General features: G+C 41.0%; 1 protein-coding gene across 8 annotated transcripts in view; it reads right to left on the reverse strand.

The window, feature by feature from the left end:
• The window catches only part of ATF7IP (activating transcription factor 7 interacting protein), a 166,667-nt gene that overhangs the window by 133,800 nt on the left and 14,505 nt on the right, over positions 1-18,362 (reverse strand). The window contains exon 1 of one of the 8 annotated variants that reach the window (XM_048835346.2): positions 16,206-16,226. The exons of 4 other annotated variants lie outside the window; for them this stretch is intronic. The gene's annotated coding sequence lies outside the window, so the exon portion shown is untranslated. Of the gene's footprint in view, positions 1-12,853; positions 13,234-13,377; positions 13,486-16,205; positions 16,227-18,362 lie in introns of those variants that run through there. 3 more of the 8 variants (XM_048835344.2, XM_075124248.1, XM_048835339.2) reach the window with 3 other exon arrangements.

Genomic DNA, 18,362 nt, shown 5'->3' on the forward strand with positions numbered 1-18,362 from the left:
CAAGTGTGCAGCATATGCATAATCTACCACTACAAGTGGCTACTGGTTTAACAATTCCTTCCAAAATTGGTAGCAAATTACTTTTGCGGCTAGTGCACAGCCTTGGCTCCTCTACTGACTACAACAAAGTACTCTGCCTGGAGACTGCAACTGAAAATGAGGCTCTTCGCTGCATGGAACTGAATAAAGAAGTGTCATGTTCAGTACCATTGTATTCACGAGAGAAAGGATTTTCAAATGATACAATATCCTTAGAAATTGATTGAGTTGGGTATTATCAAAATTTCTTAAAAACCTGCAATGAGGGAGGCAGAGAGTCCCTCCACCACTCCACAGAGGGTGACACCACTGAAATTATGATTTTATGATTTTTATGAGTCAAATGACCCTCCCCCCCTTACCTTTCTATCACTAACTTGCCCATGGAATGAGATTTTTTTCTACATTGTGCACCTTGGCTAAAAAGCAAGAGAAGTTAAAATTTTCAATGTAGGCCGTGACTTGGGCAATTTCCACTTTGGAGATCAAACAAGCAAAGAAGGATTGTGTTGTCTGATATTAACATTTAAATGATCCCAACTATTGTGGGCTCTGAAGTTAACAATTCTTTGAGGTAGATTGACCTCAGCACAAAAAAAAAGCTCCAAATTTTCTTCTAGTGTAGCCATTATGGGGTGCTAGTTCAAACCTTTGCCCCCACTATTTTGGGAGAAAGAGTTGTCAAATCCAAGTCAAAAGGGCAGCAGTGCTTTTGATTTAGCATGGCTAGCTTTTGCAACTGAAACCACTACAACATCTAATGAAAACAGATTTTGAATGAAGTAGCTAAAGTTGGATAACCCTGAAAACAGAAGATTTCAAAATTTTTCTGAATCTGATGTTTCATCCATTCTGCTTAAGATTTCTACAAATGTGACAGAAACAAGACAAAGGCAGTCCCTCAAATGCTGCATGATGTATATGTTCATGTCACAGAAGTGACCTTTCCAGCATTCTCAATATTCAGCAGGCTATTTCTCAATCTATTCATTAAAAGTAGCTGCACATCATGATTCTCAAAGTGAATGATGATGCTTAAAATAAGATTAGTTTTTTGATATACTTTTATTCATGATTTTTTAAAGGCAATATTGACTCTTCTGGAAGCATCCAATGTTATTCCAATTTCAGCCCAAGGATAACCACCATTATTTTATCACTAAAATAACAGCAAATTGTCCAAGAAACAAGTTGGTGTCAATTTAAAAGAACGTACAGATTTATCCATTTAAAAAAGGGAACATTTTAATTTCATTCTGTGGAATTTAAGCAATTTTTTAAAAGGAAAAAAGTAAGAGTCGTGCTTAAAACCAAACACCAATCAGCTGTCAATCTGCTTAATTGTGAGAAGATATGTTTGCAGCATTGTAAGCATGTTAGTTCCAGGATATGAGAGAAATAAGGTGGGTGAGGTAATATTCTACTGAGCCAACTTCTGTTGGAGGAAGGGACAAGCTTTTGAGATTCACAGAGTCTGGAAAAGGTAACCAGAGTGTCCAAGCAAAATAAAGGTGGGACAGATTATTATGCAGAAGGGATTCACACATGTTGTAGACCACTTAAAATGACATGAGCAATTAACCATCCTCAAACCACTCACCACACAAAGGTCCAGTTTCCTCCAGGACACAACTGACTTTCTCCAGAATCTCCACAACATTGAACAATCTCCTTCAGAACACCATCCGTGCCACTATGGATGTCACATACACCAACATCCCTCACCATGACGACATCATTACTTGCCTCAAAATATCCACAAGACAATGGACAACACTCAGAAATTTACCCAAATACATGACCAAACTCATCTATTTCACCCTTATCTATAATAACTTTACATTTAACAACAAACACCTTCCCTAAACCATGGAAACAGCCATTTCGGTACTAAGATGGCCCCCCAATATACCAACTTTTTCATGCACCACTTCAAAAAAGAATTTCCAGAAAAATGCACCATAGGTCCAATGATATTCTTGAGAAACATTGTTCATATTTTCATCCTCTGGGCAGATGACCTAAACTCCCCCTCAGATTTCCACTGCAACTTCAACACCCACCCCAATCCATCAAATTCTCTTTAGAACACTCCCACATAAGCATAATCTTCAGGGACAGTACAAGCAGTTTCAACCATGGAACCCTAGAAGTGACTATATACAAGAAACCCACAGTTCATAGCTGAAACAAGACTACAAGGCATAAGCCCATGAAGGTGTATGATGGTTTGATTCAGTTTGTGTTTTTAGGAAAATTATAAACTCATGAAAGTAGAGGCTTTTAGTGGAAAATCATTTGAGCAATGTCATCTAGATTTGGAAACATGCAAATTCTCCACTGGACAAGTGCTATTTGGGTTACTTAGATGTTGTAATTGTTCTGGCTATTTGAGTTTCACAAATATCACATTATCCTCTAAGAGACAAGGTGGGTGAGGTAATATATTTTATTGGACCAACATCTGTTGGTGGAAGGAACAAACTTTTGAGCTTCACAGAGCACTTCCCAATCAGAACATCTTAGGCCATATCTACACCACACACTTAAGTTGACATAAGGCAGCTTATGTCGACCTACCTGTGGAGGTGAACACACTACAACACTCCTCCCAGAGATATAACTCTCCTGCTACGCCAACATAAAAAACCCACCTCAAGGAGATATGTAGTGTTTAGGGAGACATAATTAGAGCAACAAAGTGTTAGTGTAGACACTGTGCTGGTTGTGTCACCCTAAGTGGCCTCCAGAAGGAGTCCCACAATGCTTATTGTGACTGCTCTGGTCACCAGTTTGAACTCCACTGCCCTGCAGTCAGGTACACAGGCATGCACCCCTCCCCCTTTAAAGCCCTGGGAATTTTTGGAATTCTTCTTCCTGTTTGCTTGGCATGCACAGCTCACATAGCATCTATCAAGCTGACCATTTCGGCTCCCAGCAGCAAACGTGCTCCTACCTGGAGTACACCAGAGTTGGTGGATCTGTTGAGTCTGGGGGGAGAGGGGGCTGTGCAGTCACAGGTATCAAAGTTCATGTGGCTTGAACAGAGTTATGAGCAGATTGTTTGTGGCATGGAGGAGAAGGGGCACGATAGGGACACGCAGCAGTGCTGTGCAAAGATCTAAGATCTGAGGCAGGCGTACCAAAAGGCAAGGTAGGCCAATCGTCGGTCTGGTGCTTTGTCAAAGACATGACGTTTCTACAGGGAGCTGCACACCATCCTCCACAGCGACCCTACCATCACTGCCGAGAGCCCAGGGGGTCTGGAGACAGCGGCCAGCAGAGTGAACCCCAAGGACAATGTGGTGGACAAGGAAGTGGAGTTGGAGGAGGATGCGGGACAGACGTCAGGCAAGTCCAGTGGTGTGGCGAGCCAGAATCTTTTTTTTTTTTAAACTCTGGAGGGGTCTAGCCCAGGGATTCTCAAACTGGGAGTCGGGACCCCTCAGGGGGCCCCGAGGTTATTACATGGGGGGTCATGAGCTGTCAGCCTCCACTCCAAACCCTACTTTGCTTCCAGCATTTATAATGGTGTTAAATGTATAAAAAAGTATTTTTAATTTATGGAGGGGGGAGGGTCGCACTCAGAGGCATGCTATGTGAAAGGGGTCACTAGAACAAAAGTTTGAGAACCACTGGTCTTGCCAGTCCCAGCACTCCGGCTCTGGCACACCTGATGCAGGAGAGGGAAGCTCTAGTAAGTACTCATTGTGCTTTGATACCAAAGGTAGATGTGAGATAGTGCTCTGCTTTTTTTAATCAGGGTAGAAGAGAGATTATAACCACCAACACAGGCACAGTTTGTATCTGCTTCTCATTCCCCTGGGCAGCTACACAGAGGAGGCCCTGCAGAAAAGTTTGTTTATGCATACCTGGATGTCCTGGGAATCCTCCAAAGAGCTCTCTAGGAAACTTTCCTGGAGGTACTTTGCAATCCTCTGCTGAAGATTTCTTGAGAGGGCTGCCTTGTTTCTTTCCCCACAGTAGGAAACTTTCCCCTGCCAATCGGCAATTACTTCAGCATGCACCAAAGCAGCACATAGGCAAGCAGCATACAGACCTGGTCTGCAGCTGCACACATGCATCCTTGGTTACCCTCAGAGTGAGATATCAGCTGCTATCACCCCAGCCTGTGGAAAATGGTGCCAGTATCCAGAATAGTGGCCCTAGGCGCTTGTAGTGATACTGCTCTGAACCCTCCCGCCTCACCCTTTGTCCCACCTTGCCCCTTCCCCCCAGGCCAAAATCACCATGACTGGGGCTCTCACTGTGCTGTGTGCCTGCCATGGGAAAGTGAGAAAGAGATGTTTCTAATTTGTTTGGATCAAGGCTGCGAGTGCACTCACAATAGTGCCTCTGTCTGTTTCTTTAGCTACTGCAGATGTGCCCTTGAGAGTCTCATCGGCTGAGTGGCTCCATCTGATAAGGAGAAACGAACAGCAGGAATAAGAGACATGTTCCGGGATGTGCTGCAATCCTCTGTTGCTTCGGATTGCGAACAGGGACCATGCAGAGAATCTACCAATAAGAAACTGTGAATAGATGGCCAGAAGAGGAAACGGGCAGGTGCAGATGATACAGCTGCTCCAGAACCAAACAGACAAGCTGAGGCCCTGACTGGACTGCTGGCAGAACACATCCATGCTCACCTCCCCTTACAGCCCATACAGAGCTGCCTTCCATGCCCTCCCTACACTCCCCACACTCATTCCTCCCATGTTCCCAGGCCGTTGCAGTACCCCATGTACTCCACTCTAAGGGGCATGTTTCACAATGACAGCTGGACATAAATCCAACCATGAGAGCCTCATTTGAAAATAAACTCTTGATTTTCATGATCCTTGCAGAACACAGAAATCTCTTCGTAGGTGTTGAATAAAAGTGTGTTTATAGAAAGAGAAGGAATCTTTATTTGTCTCCTACGTCTGATGGTTGCTACTGAAATGCACACACAGTGGTAACTGGCACATTTGCACTGTAAAATTAAGGCACACATAGCAATCATTACAAGGTTCATATTATGGTGCAAGAAAACAATGCCTGGTTAAATGCATTACATAAACCCAGATCACTGGGGCTCATTGTAAAAATGCTCCTCTAAAGCCTCCATGATTCGAATAGCTCCCTGTTGAGCCACTCTAACAGCCCTGGTATCTGGCTACTCAAAAGCAGCAGCCAGCCGATACACCTGAACGCTCCACCACTGCAGAATTTTCTCTCCCTTCGCTTCACAAATGTTATGCAGAGTACAGCAAGTTGCTATGACATGGAAACATTTTCCTCACTGAAGTCTAACCTGCCAAAATGGCAGCACCAGCAACCTTTTATGCGGCCAAAGATGCATTCAACAGTCATTCTGCACCTGATGAGCCTGTTGTTGAAGCACTCCTTGTACAGTCAAGGTTGCCAGTGTAAGGCTTCATGACCCACAAGAGCAAGGGATAGTAGCGTGGGACCCCAAGGACCACTATTGGCATTTCAACATCCCCAACTGGAATCTTCTGGTCTGGAAAGAAAGTCTCTTCTTGTAGCTTTCTGTACAGGCCAGTGTTCCTGAAGATGCATGCATTATGCACCTACCCTGACCACCCTTCACTGATGTCAGTGAAACAACCCCAGTAATCAATCAGAGCTTGCAATACCATAGAAAAGTAGCCTTTTTTGTTTAGGTACTCTGTCACAAGTTGGTCTGAGACCAAAATAGAGATGTGTGCGCCACCTATCACCTTCTCACAGTTAGGGAATCCCACTGCCGCAAAACCATCCACTATTTCACGCACATTGCCCAGAGTCACAGTCCTTCATAGGAGGAGGTGATTAATGGTCCTGCACACTTGTATGACTGCAACCCCAGCGGTGGACTTCCCCACTCCAAACTGATTTGCAACTGACCGGTAGCTATCTGGAGTTGCCAGCTTCCACACAGTAATCACCACTCGCTTCACCATTAAAGCAGTTCTCATTTTGGTGTCCTTGCGCCAAAAGGCAGGGGAAAGCACCACACACAGTTCCAGGAAGGTGGCTTTGCATATCTGAAAGTTCTGCTGTTACTGCTCGTCATCCCATACCTGCACAACAATGTGATCCCACCACTCAGAACTTGCTTCCTGTGCCCAGATGTGACAGACCCAGACCACCATGCGCAGCTACTCTGTGAATGCCAAAAGCAATCTTGAATGGTGTCTGTCCATGGCACACAGCAGAGTAGCCACCATGGTTTCATTATCAGATTCACAGCTCATGAAGTAGTACAGGATCACCAGGGTTGTGTTCATAAAACTCATCACAATACTGGAGACAAGAACAGGATCTATGCTTTCAGACAGATGGTGGACGTGCAGTTTACAAGGGCTGTTGAAAAGCAGTGAAAAACATAGTTGGAAGCCCGTGGAATGATGGGACAGAGAAAACTGCATCATGGGATGCTGAGCCCGCCCCCATGAGGCACTGTGATCCCTCCCCAGAAAACCCAGCAGCAGATGGTGGTGAGTTGCACAGTGGGAGAGCTACCCACAGTGCACCGCTCTCTCTGTCGATGCAAAAGCATCAACTGTGGACACGCTCCACCATCACAAGTAGTGTTGTATGGACATGCAAAAGTGATTCAATTACAACAGTGGATGAACATTGACATAACTTAAGTGTACTCAACTTTGTAGTGGAGACATAGCCTAAGCTAAATACAAGTGGGACAGATTGTTAAGCATAAGGAGTTTACAGGTCAGGAGGCTGCAGTAGGAGACCACTTTTAAAATGAAGTGGGCAATTAACACCTCTGCAACTATAGGACAATGGAAGGTTAGTAGGCAGCAGGGTGTGTTACAGACTTTTGTAATGGTCCATAAAAACAGTGTTTCTATTAAGTCTATGGTTTTTAAGTGTCCAGCAGAGTTATGAATTTAAGTTCCCAGGTTCATCTTTTGAAGGTGTTGTGCAGGTTTCCTTTGAAAATGAGGACAGAGGTCAGATATGGAGTGATTACTTTGTGAAAAGTGTTCACCATGGTGATAAGATGTCCATTTTTGTGTGCGAGTTCATTTGATTGTGTAGGAATTGTCTGGTTTCACCCATATAATTCTTGTTGTTGGGGCATTTGATGCACTGGATGAGGAACACCACATGCGAAAGGCATGGGTAGGATCCATCGATCTTGAAAGCTGTTGTGGGGGATATTGATCATCATAGTATTGAATATATGTCTGTAGGTTTTGCATCTGTTGTTCTGGCAGGGTCTGGTGCTGCTCTGAGTTGGTGTGTCCTGGTCTGTGGGGAGCTTACTTCTGATGAGGAGTTTGGTGAGGTTGAGAGGTTGTTTGAAGACCAAAAGAGGGGGGGTTCTTTCAGAATGTGGTCCCCATCAAGTATGGGTGGTAATTGTTTGATACCACCCCATATGGCTTTGAGTGTGGGTTGACAGGTGACAGCTAGAGGGTCAGTGGGTTGTTTTTCTATATTGAAGCAGATTCTCTCAGGGTATTTGGGTGGCCCGAATTCCTGATGCAATCCACTTCTCTGATAAAACTGCCTTTGCTAAAAAAGGACACTGTGTGTGTTAAGGTGTGTATCCTGGACTTTTCCTTTGGATCACATTCTGTGGTATTTGACTGCCTGGCTGTAGATAACAGATTTCTTGGTGTGCCTGCGGTGGTTGCTAGATCTGTAGAGGTAAGTGTGGTGAGCCAATATTTATGGACACTTGAAAAATACTTCTTTACTTACTAATCTTTTCCTGGGATTTGGCAAAATCATTACACACAGTAGGTTATTTCCTCTGGTCTTTCCGTTAGGTAACTGCAGCCGATCCAGACACTACTTTTCATGCCTACTGATCCTTCTGACAACTTCTCTTGCAGCTCCCAGTTGAGAACTATTCAAGCTCAAATGCAAGTCAATAATCTACCCAGCCAAGAAGTTCTTTTAATACCTGTCAAAATATCTTCAAAGTACACTGGCAGAGTGTATTGTTTTTTCCATATCACAGGAAACAGGTAGGGAAGATTTGCATGATGTGGCTGCCACTGGTATAGTGGGATGGCTTAACCAGCAATTACATCTACCAAGGGTGAAAGAATCCTCAGTATAAAGGAAATAGAAAGCTGGGTTAAAGGAAAAAAAAATAGAAGGACAAAAATCAGTTTGTCTATCTCCCCCCATATGGAAGCTCAAGGGCTGTTGGAGAAGGAATTTCTGAGCACACGCTGTGCAATGGCCACAGCTGCCAATAAGGAGACATGGTGTTAATGCTTCACAAAACATTTTACCAAAGGTTGTCAAGGTTTTCTTCTGAGGACAGCAAGCCCAGAACTGGCAAGTTCTGAAGATGAACTGGATTCACAGAAAGACACACTATTGAGAAATTAGGATTCCAATAAGGGCTGTTCAAGTCTAAAACACTAGGAGAGGGAGACCCAACTCCTGTATCTCATAATGAATAAGAACACCTTCAAATTCAATTTGTTTTTCTGAGTCAGCCATTTTCCCCCCCAAGTATGGGACATCTTCTTTTCCCCTCAGCATTTACCATTATCTTGATGATTCCTGCAGCCAGACTCTCCTCCGCCCCCATTCGCTCTTTCAAATGCAGTCTGCACTGTTTCCTGTTACGCTGTTACAAAGCCACAAGCAGCGGAAGCTACCCAATGATGTTAGATACTTGCTTAAAGCTGCATTGCTCTAAATGATCAATTGTATTCATGCTTATGAATATGTAATCAATTAATGTAAGGAATGAGTGAGATAGTGTGAGTGAGTGACAGTCAATGGCAAAACAAAGAGGCAAATATCGCCTTTTATGGAACCATGGTATTATCTTGGTGAGAGTATAAATCTCGAGATTGGCGGCCAGGTAGGTCATGAACAAGGAAATGTAACAGCACGCTAAACTCAGGACCAGACCAGAAGCAGTAGAGCCCTCCCGCGGATCTGAAGGGACTTCGGGGACTCTCGTCGCCTAGTATCCGATATCTGGGCAGCTGTCGCCAGATCACCCTCAGCCACCTATGAAATCGAAATCAGCATCTGCAGCCTGCTAGCATGAACGTATTGTGTGTGTGGGAGTATAATTGCGCAAGTAAGGGGTTACATCCACACAATAGCTATACTACCTGAATGGCCCTGAGGATGGCACATGGGCCACAGCTGTATGCTGACTGGGCCACGGGTTGAGAACCACTGATCTAGACGGAACTCCTGCATAACACAGACCACTGAATTTCACCCAGTTAGCCTTTTATTGAGCCCAATAACTTGTCTGTCACAAACATACTTTCCAGAAAGGCATCCAGTCTTGATGTCTTCAAACCAAGAGACACAGAATCTACTGCTTCCCCTGGCAATTTGCCCCAATGGTTAATCACCCTCGTCGAATTTATGTTTTATTTCTAAACTGAATTAGCCTGGCTTAAGCTTCCAGCCATTGGTTTTTGTTATATCTTTCTCAGATATATTAAAAGACTCCTTTCACACCTGGTATTTTCTCCTTGGGAAGGCACTTAAATGCTAATCAAGTCACATCTCAATCTTCTTTTTGATAAAAGGGATCAATCTGTAAGGCATTTTTCTCTAATCTTGAATCATTTTTGTAGCTCTTTTCTGCACCCTCTCCAATTTTTCCAACATCCTTTTTCAAATGTGGACTCCAAAACTGGACACAATATTACAGCATCAGTCTTACCCATGCTATATTCAGAGGTAAAATCACTTCTCTAGTCCCTTATTTATACATTCAAGGATCTCATTAGCCTTTTTTGCCACAGCATCATACTGGGAGCTCAAGCTGAATTGTCTGTCCACTATGAATCCCAAATCCTTTCTGAAGTCATTGCTTTCCAGGATACAGTGCCGCCGCACTCCATATGTATGACCTGCATTCCTTGTTCCTAGATGTATACCTCTGCTTGATAAACTGGGCCCGTTCAAACAAAATGCATGTCAGTACAGCCAAATTCAATCTGTATGACTGCCCTGTCCTCCTCATTATTTATCACTCCATTAATCTTTGTGTCATCTGCAAATTTTAAATCAGCAGTGATTTTTTTACATTTACTTCCAGATCATTGCTGAAAACGTTGGAGACATGCCTTAAAACCAATCCCTGAGGAATCTCACTAGAAACACACCCATTCAATTATAATTTCCTATTGACTACTATTTTTTCAGCTCTCCTACTCTACTTAAATGTGTGAAGTATTTATAGGATATCGTATTAATGTTTTAATCATGCAGTACTAAGTTAAACACCTCACATAAGTCTATTACATCTAGGCAGTGACCTATATCAACCAAATTTGTAATTTCAAAGAACACAATCAGGTTTGTTTGACAAGACCTATTTTCCATAAAACTATGTTGACTTAACATTAATTATATTGCTATCATTTAATTCTTTATCTACCGAATCCCGTATCAGCTTCTCCATTATTTTGCCTGGGACTGTCAGGCTAACTGGCATACAGTTACTATGTCAGCTTGCATGCCCTTTTTGAATATTGCCACAACACTCTTCCAGAACTCTTCCAGTCTTCCTCTGGTATTCCAAGATGCACTGAAAGTTCTCAGTGGGCCAAAGATCTCCTCAGCCAACTCTCAAGAACTCTTGAGTGCAAGTTCCTCATGCCTTTAAAAATCTCTGTTAGATGCTGTTTAACATCCTCAGTGACTAATGGACTGCAAAGCACTTCAACATATGTGATATGAATACGTCACTAAGTTTCTGTCCACATACAGAACAGAAATATTTATTGAACACTACTGAACTTTCTGCATCATTTACCATCTTCATCTAGTAACAGGTCTAAACCATTGCTAGGATTTATTTTGTTCCTAATATACTTAGCCCTGCCAGCCATGAATTTCTCCCTGATGTCTAACTTCCCTTATCAATTTTCTACACTTCATAACTTTTAATTCATATTGATTCATATATACTTTCCTTCCTGCCCCCACCCCTGCCCAATCCATTTGTTATATAGTGCTTTATTATTTCTAAATTGCTCCCTTCACTTTACCAATGAACCAGAAAGTGCTGTCAGCCAAAGTTGTGTTCTTTTCTCAACTGTGCCTCTTTGTTCAACTAAAACTTAAGAACTCCCAACGTTGAGATTATGGAGTCATTCTACTATTCTAATACATTTTTATCCTAACAATTACAAACTGAGAAGTTTTTGAAATAACAGAAGGCAAGCAAACCTATGGCCCATAATAAAATCTTTTCTTTTTAGTAAGAAAAATTGGTGCAGATTTTGGTGGTGAAGTATATAAAATACAATCTACAATTAGTCCAAAATGTTGATGTTCAGAACTTTCTTCCTTCCCCTGTCCCCCCAGGAGTATATTTCATTATTCATCTTCCCCCACTTTCAAGTTCTCAGTTTTATTAATTTCTCTGAGCTAATTTTCCCCTCCTTGTTGTTATCCAGCTCTAATGCACCCTTCTAGCATGACTGTATCTTCTTTCCTGGTCTCTACTAACACCGTACTTCAGAACTGTCCTGTCATATCTAGTCACTGCCCTCCAATTTTCTTCATTCTACTCCATCCTGTTACTTGCGGAATGCAGCTGGTAAGCCTTCTCCCAACTCCCTCCAATTTCATTCAGTTTAACTGAGCTCCCCCTGACTTTCTTTCTTAGTCCTGATCAGCTCCCTTGACCAGTTCCATTCTTCCCGGTCTCTTTTTCAATTGCTGGTCTATTCCTTTAAGCAACCCCTTCCCTTGTTTTCTTTGGCCCTGTTCACCTCCCTTAGTGTCCTCAATTCCTTCTCACCTCTTTTTCCTAGCCCTGTTCATGTTCCTTGGTCATACTCCCTACCCTCCCTATCTCTGGCACAGCTTGAAACCTTCTTCAGCACTACCGTTTCATTAGGCAAGAGGCAACATGAGCGTATTCACACACAGAACTGGCACATATCTGCCAAATACAGCTCTTACATACACAGTAAAGAGATGCTAAGAGTTCTACAGGTGCATCCATACACAGTATAAATTGCAATTAATAATATTTCTGACCGTTAAAACATGTTTGGTGTATAGCAGCTAGTTTCTTTTGTCAACACCACTGATGGGGAGAAAGATAGAAAGCAAACATCCTATTATAATTTGTTTACTTTGCCTATTTCCAAATACACATACAGTGCTTTCATTTGGGACTGATACAAACTCACATGTGTACATGACATTCACAGATGACAGTTTAGAGTACAATATTTTAAACATCAGTTTGCCAGCACCTATAGAAGAGAATTTAAACCAGAAGCAGTTTGTTTTTAAAGATAAGAGGTATAATTGTACCATCCTAACATCCAGCAAGTTAAAAAACATCACTAGCAGATTTAAGTTTCTGAATTCTACTCCCTATAAAGGGGAGAAAGTTCGCAACAATGTCATGCCTCCACATGCATCAGTTGGTGTCACTGTAGAGAGAAAGCAAAGTGCTAACAAAATAATTAAAAATATATATATATATACACACACACACACTCTTGAAGCACACACAAAAGAGTAAAAGTGACATCTGGGTGTTTTCTGGGATATTTTAAAGCCTTCAGTTCAACTCCACAATGAAAGCATTTTATGGCAACTGCAAACTACTCTCCTTGCAGCAAAAATAAGCCAAACATAAAAAACTATATTAAAATAAAAGAAGCTTGACTTCCAGGCTCCCAAAAAAACATTTGTTACATGTAATTCTCAAAACTATGCCTAATGTCCCTGGCATTTTGCCAAAAAATAAAAATAAAATAAAAGAACTTAAGTGAAAAAAGGAAGTTGACAGGCCTCTGAAAGATCAGGGCAAAGAAGGAGTTGCTTCTCTTACCTGGAGAATGCTTGACATGTGTGAAATGAACTTCCTCCTCTATATAAGCCACAGGCATTTAGCTCATTTGCATAAATATCAAAGCTACAAGTAGACTTCCAGGTCGGCCATCTTGAGAATAAAATCTTGTTTCATTTACACATAAGCAGGAATACTGTAGGTTAGCCAGCGCGTGGGCTATTGCACTACCTTTCAGTTAGTGATCCATGTCTGTTCAGTAAAGTGTACTCATATCTCCCACTTAGTCATGTGAATACATCAAGAGATGGTATCACTGAAGATCACTAAACAAGCACACTACAGCCTCGAAATGAATGTTGCAACTGAAAGTGTCTAGAATCAGAATTCTTTGTACTGCTCTCTGTGCTGCCAACTATTAGCACTGCAGCAACTATGTGCAGTGAAGTACCTCCCACATACCACACAGTAGTACCAACAGGCATAAATTTGTTACAGCACAAGGCAGAACACTAAAAAAGCAACCAGCTAAAACTCCTCAATATTTCCACACATTCAAAGCCTACCTATGTTTAGGTGCCTTTTCTATACCTTTTCAGATCCATCAACCCTGTTCTTTCAGTCCAGAAATTAGAATGTCTGTACATTCCAGGCAACAGAAAGTCCATGACAGATGTTATTTGCTGCCAAAGCTGAGCCTGACTGCAGTTACAGCTAGCTGGCGCCAGTAAAAATTTACATAAAGGGGGCCTCATTTCATGACTAAACTGCAGCAGGATATTGCTGAGTAAAGCCTTCCTTTTTTCCAGTCAGACAACTACTGGTTCTAGAATGTACGGTCTAGTTATTTGTTTACCAGTTGTCCAGATCCAAGTCCCAACAATAAGATTAACAATTAGCTTAATAGAGCTGTGACAGAAAAGTCTTTTCTAGGCAATGTTTTTATGAATCAATTTTATTTTTTAATTTATTCCTATGAAGGAGGGCACAGAACTAACATTCCATAGTTCAGTTTGCTTTTAGTAAGGATGTAGTTGTAATCCAAATAATATTTGAAAGAAATGGATTTACTCAAGCTGTGTATTACTACTGCTTGTCTTTTAAACCCCTCAGCTCCTATTCCCAATACCTCAGAGCTTCCGAATAGTAACTGATCAGCCACCAGTTTCACAGTACAACTGATGAAAATTTTCATCTGCTGTTGACAAGTAACCAGTCTGGCCAGTTGGTTTAATTTAGATGGCCCCTCCCCCCATTTACTTCTCCTTCGTCAAGCAGATATAACTGTGGGCTCTCTCTTTTCCAGTTTTTCAAACAGAACAGCTACCGGTAGATATAGAAATAGGTATTTCACCATCGCTCCAACTCCAAATGGTTAATGCAATACATTTCTCCCTCCTTCCAATCAAAGCCCAGAGGTATTAATAATTCAATTATATATGTATCTTAAGAACACTTCTATATAGTTGCTGTACTTTCTGAACACACACAAGTCATGTTTTGCTTTCATAAATGGTGTCTATTTGGGAAAGGGATGAAACAGATCTTCATGCCCTCCTGTCCATTTGATGTAAGCCTCTTTAAATGAGAAGTTTCAGAGTAGCAGCCATGTCAGTCTGTATCCACAAAAAGAACAGGAGTAGGTGCCACAAGTACTCCTTTTCTTTAAATGAGAAGACTCACTCTCACATCCAATTTTAGTGCTTACAGCAGCTAAAAATGAAAAGCAAAACCACAGTAATGTTAACAGACTTCATATTTAGCAAGAGTGTGTTATAGCAATGTGGCACCAGTTAGTGGCACATCTGTGGGAAAAGAAACACAAATGAGCAAACAGGAGTGTTGCTCATCAGTTCCAGGCAGGCAAAGTCAGGCTCATTCCAGAGCAGGAAAGTCTGCTTTGCTCCACTTATCTCCCTTTGTTCTCTCCAGTTTCTTATTTCTTTTTTAATGTCCCTAGGTTATAGGCACTACAGAAATGCAAAATTTGTTTTATAGTCTCTTTCCACTGTAAGAGTATTTTGTTTTAGATTTTGTTCTAGGTAGTTAGTTCAGCATTATACAAGTTTTTTATTCCTCACGTCAGCACAATGTAGTTTAACTATCTGATAACTTCTAGTAATCCGTTAGTCTATTTTGGTGCTTAGAGATTGCACCTCCACTGTGGTATCAGAGCCTGCAGTGATGTATAAGGCAAGAAATTTTCTCTGTCCAGGAGGAATGCCAGACTAAATCACTCCCATTAACCAATGAACCACACGACAGTCCTGGTAATAGCTTGCCTTGACCTCAGAAAATCCTGGAATTCATATTCTATTTCAGCCAAAATCTGTATTTATTAGCACTTCCAAATACTGTATGGTATACTTCTTTCAGTGGTTCTTGTCATTTGCAGAGCAAATCAGATACACAGCCTCCTAGTGATTCATATTCCTGTTAGATAAAGGGCACCAAATGCTGCTAAAAATATAAACTTGCATTTCCCACATACAGTAAATTGCACTACAATCAGATGTACAGACAGTAACATCCTAGTAAGGTTCCCAGCACATGGCAAAAAACAGCTATTAGAAAGCAAGGCCACCAGTGTTTTCTAGCTGGTTTGTATTAAGAATCTTAGCTCCATTCCTCTAATGAAATTCAGTGCCAGAGATTGTAGACAGCCCAAAAGATCCATCTGTTGTGTTTAAAAAGGCACCACCCTGATTCCAGAACATTCAGAACAAAATCAAGGGCACTCCCTTGGTTTTAAGTTGTTTTCTACTCCTTGCTGCATCTAGTTAAGTGCTCAACTAGTTGGGATTAAGTAGGTTTTCAGATACACAGTGTGGTTAAGGAAAGCAGAAACAGCTGGTTGAGCATTCAGAAACATACCAACTAAGTTTTAAAAGGCATTATAAACTGCTTCTATGAAAAGGGTAAAACTGGAACAGCTAGAGGGCTTGTTAAATTCCCACATCGCTGTGGCAACATCTGTGTTTCTCACACAAAGCAGAGTAACCAATATTGAAAAGAGCTAAACTAAACTAGGCAGTTTTTGTAGTTGCTTCCAAAATTTAATTTTGTACGAGACGAGTACAACTTAGAGTTCATGTACTGTAAGTTAAAAAGTAGATTATTCGTTCATAAATCCCCCAGGGATTCTATTAGTAAAACAGCCCAAATATTTTCCCTCCTCATCTCCCCATTTAGGGCATACTGCTTAGCACACACACCTGAAAAGCTTTTATTACACTTGCATTCTTAATGCAGGTTAAACTTGGAACTCTCCCACTAAAACACACACACTTTCCTAATCTAAAAACAGGATGACCTAGAAACCAGCAGAAAAATTGCGTTCAGAAAACGAAGGATAGGTTTTGTTAAAAACAATAAATAACTTCTTTAGTCTTACCAGCAGAAAGTGTGAACTGGACAGACAGGATACCCATGAAAAGCAAATGCTGCTATCGTGTGTACATTCAGAAGAAAGATGCAGGACATTCTGCTTATTAAGAAAAGAATTAGAAATAATTTACTTTGGGGTTTTGTCACCATTTTAGTTTAAAACATATTTATTCAGTAAATATGTCTTGATTTAAAAAAAGAAACAAAAAACATCTAAAAATAGACCCTGACACAGGTAGGTTGATTCTAGTGGCTTAAATTTTATTCTAAAAAGCTCAGAGGAAAAATTGTTGCACTGGTGTTCTAAAAATCAGACTTTCACTTAACTTCCTCTTTACAACACCAAATAGCAATTATTCACACATCACATGGCCAAAAGACTGGCATTTCCCCATACTTCCTCTTTCTGGTTTTAGAAAGGCAAAGAAAACTACTGATCTCTACAATGTGGAAACAGTCTATAAAAGCATATACTTCTTTGGTCCTGTGTGGTTTATTTCACAACATAGGGCTGTACCTTCAGAAGGAAGGTAGGCAATAGCCAGCTTCCTCCTGTAGGAGAGGTGAAAGTCAGCTATTACTGGATAAAGTGCTGCTAGCCTGTGACTCAAGAGTTATAATTTATATTGTGCTCCCTCACCTTCTGCTTAAAGAGCAATTCTCGGTTTTACTGTGCTCCCTCACCAGTTTTACAGAAGCATCTTTGTTTCACTCCGTTGCAATTTACATTTGCACCTAATCCTGGTAATAAAGATGATGTTGAAAAACTAATACTTGACAAACTCATAACTCTCTCTAAGACATGGAATTCTTGAGCAATCTTAACAAAATTTCATCAATTATAAATTCTAATGGGTCAATTTAACTTTGAAATCACATAATCATAAAGAGATTAAATATTCGAATTTCAAAACAGTTCTGCGTGCTTTGCAACCAGTTGTTGCTACTCCTTGAAGTACCCAGGAAGTGAGCAGCTTGAAAGTGAGTGATTTATGTTAGAGACTGCAGCATTAAGAGTCCATTCCAATTCAGTGTGAATCCACCCTGAGATTATTTACTCCCAAAACATCTACTGAAAATGAGAAGATGCAGCTGTGGCAACTGAAACAATTCTGGGCTTTAAGAGGAAAATAAAAAACAAACAAGACATGTTAAAACAGTTCCAAGTGAGAGTAAGGTTTAGAAATGAATGAATCCAAATATCAGCATAAAGTTTCCATGTAAATACAGATTATAATTTTTTCTGTTAGTAAAATTCTTTGGAAAGCAACTTCAGAAATGTAAATGAGTTCTTTGCCAATGACTGTTTGGCACTCTTCCCAGAAATTCATATTTATTACTAGCAAGAGCGCAGTCTCAGGAGTCTATCTTCCAGATTTACTTTGTGTCAGCACCAAAGTCAATCCTCTAGAACGCCATAAGGCTCAAATGGAAAAAATGATGCAACACCAGAACTAAGTGCAAGAACGATCAGCAGAGACTAACAAAGCCCCACTGATAACCTCATATTTAAAATTTATAGCAATCATTCAGTTAGAAAAATTGGTATGAACCGGTCAGAAACTTCTATATCTTTAACATTACCATTAGTGATTCATGTAAAACTATAAACACAATTAATTCTAAAATGAACCAAAAGAACGTACTTTCATCCCAATTAAGTATTTAACTGCTTTATCCCCATGTATATGAACCAATTATTTTTGCTTCCTTCCCCCCCTACTAAAAAAACATGGTTAATGAAAAGCTAGTTGTGGGGCCACTAGCCAGCAGTATTAACACCTAACAACTCGAACGCTCAGGACAAGCTGTAACAAACATTTTAAACATTCCAAAAACCACTTAAAAAAAAAGCCACAAAAACCATCTGTCTCAGGCTCCCTGATGAGCAAGTCATTTCCTGCAGCACTTGGAAGAAAGATATTGCTTCTAAAATGGCCTTGTAGGAGGGCAAAGCAACCCAAAACAAAGCAATGTATAAACACCAATGAAGAAGGGAGAAAAGGACAGAAGAGGAGGAGGAGAAAAGATAGCTTAAATGGTTAAGGCAAAGAATGGGAAGCCAAGAGATTTCCTGGCCCTGGGCAACTTCTCTGTGCCTCATGTTCATCTGTAAAATGGGTATAATTTACCTGCCCCACAAGGAAGTTGTGGGGCTAAATTA

Source organism: Caretta caretta, chromosome 1 (assembly GCF_965140235.1).
Source record: "Caretta caretta isolate rCarCar2 chromosome 1, rCarCar1.hap1, whole genome shotgun sequence".
In the NCBI taxonomy this organism is placed as follows: domain Eukaryota; kingdom Metazoa; phylum Chordata; order Testudines; family Cheloniidae; genus Caretta; species Caretta caretta.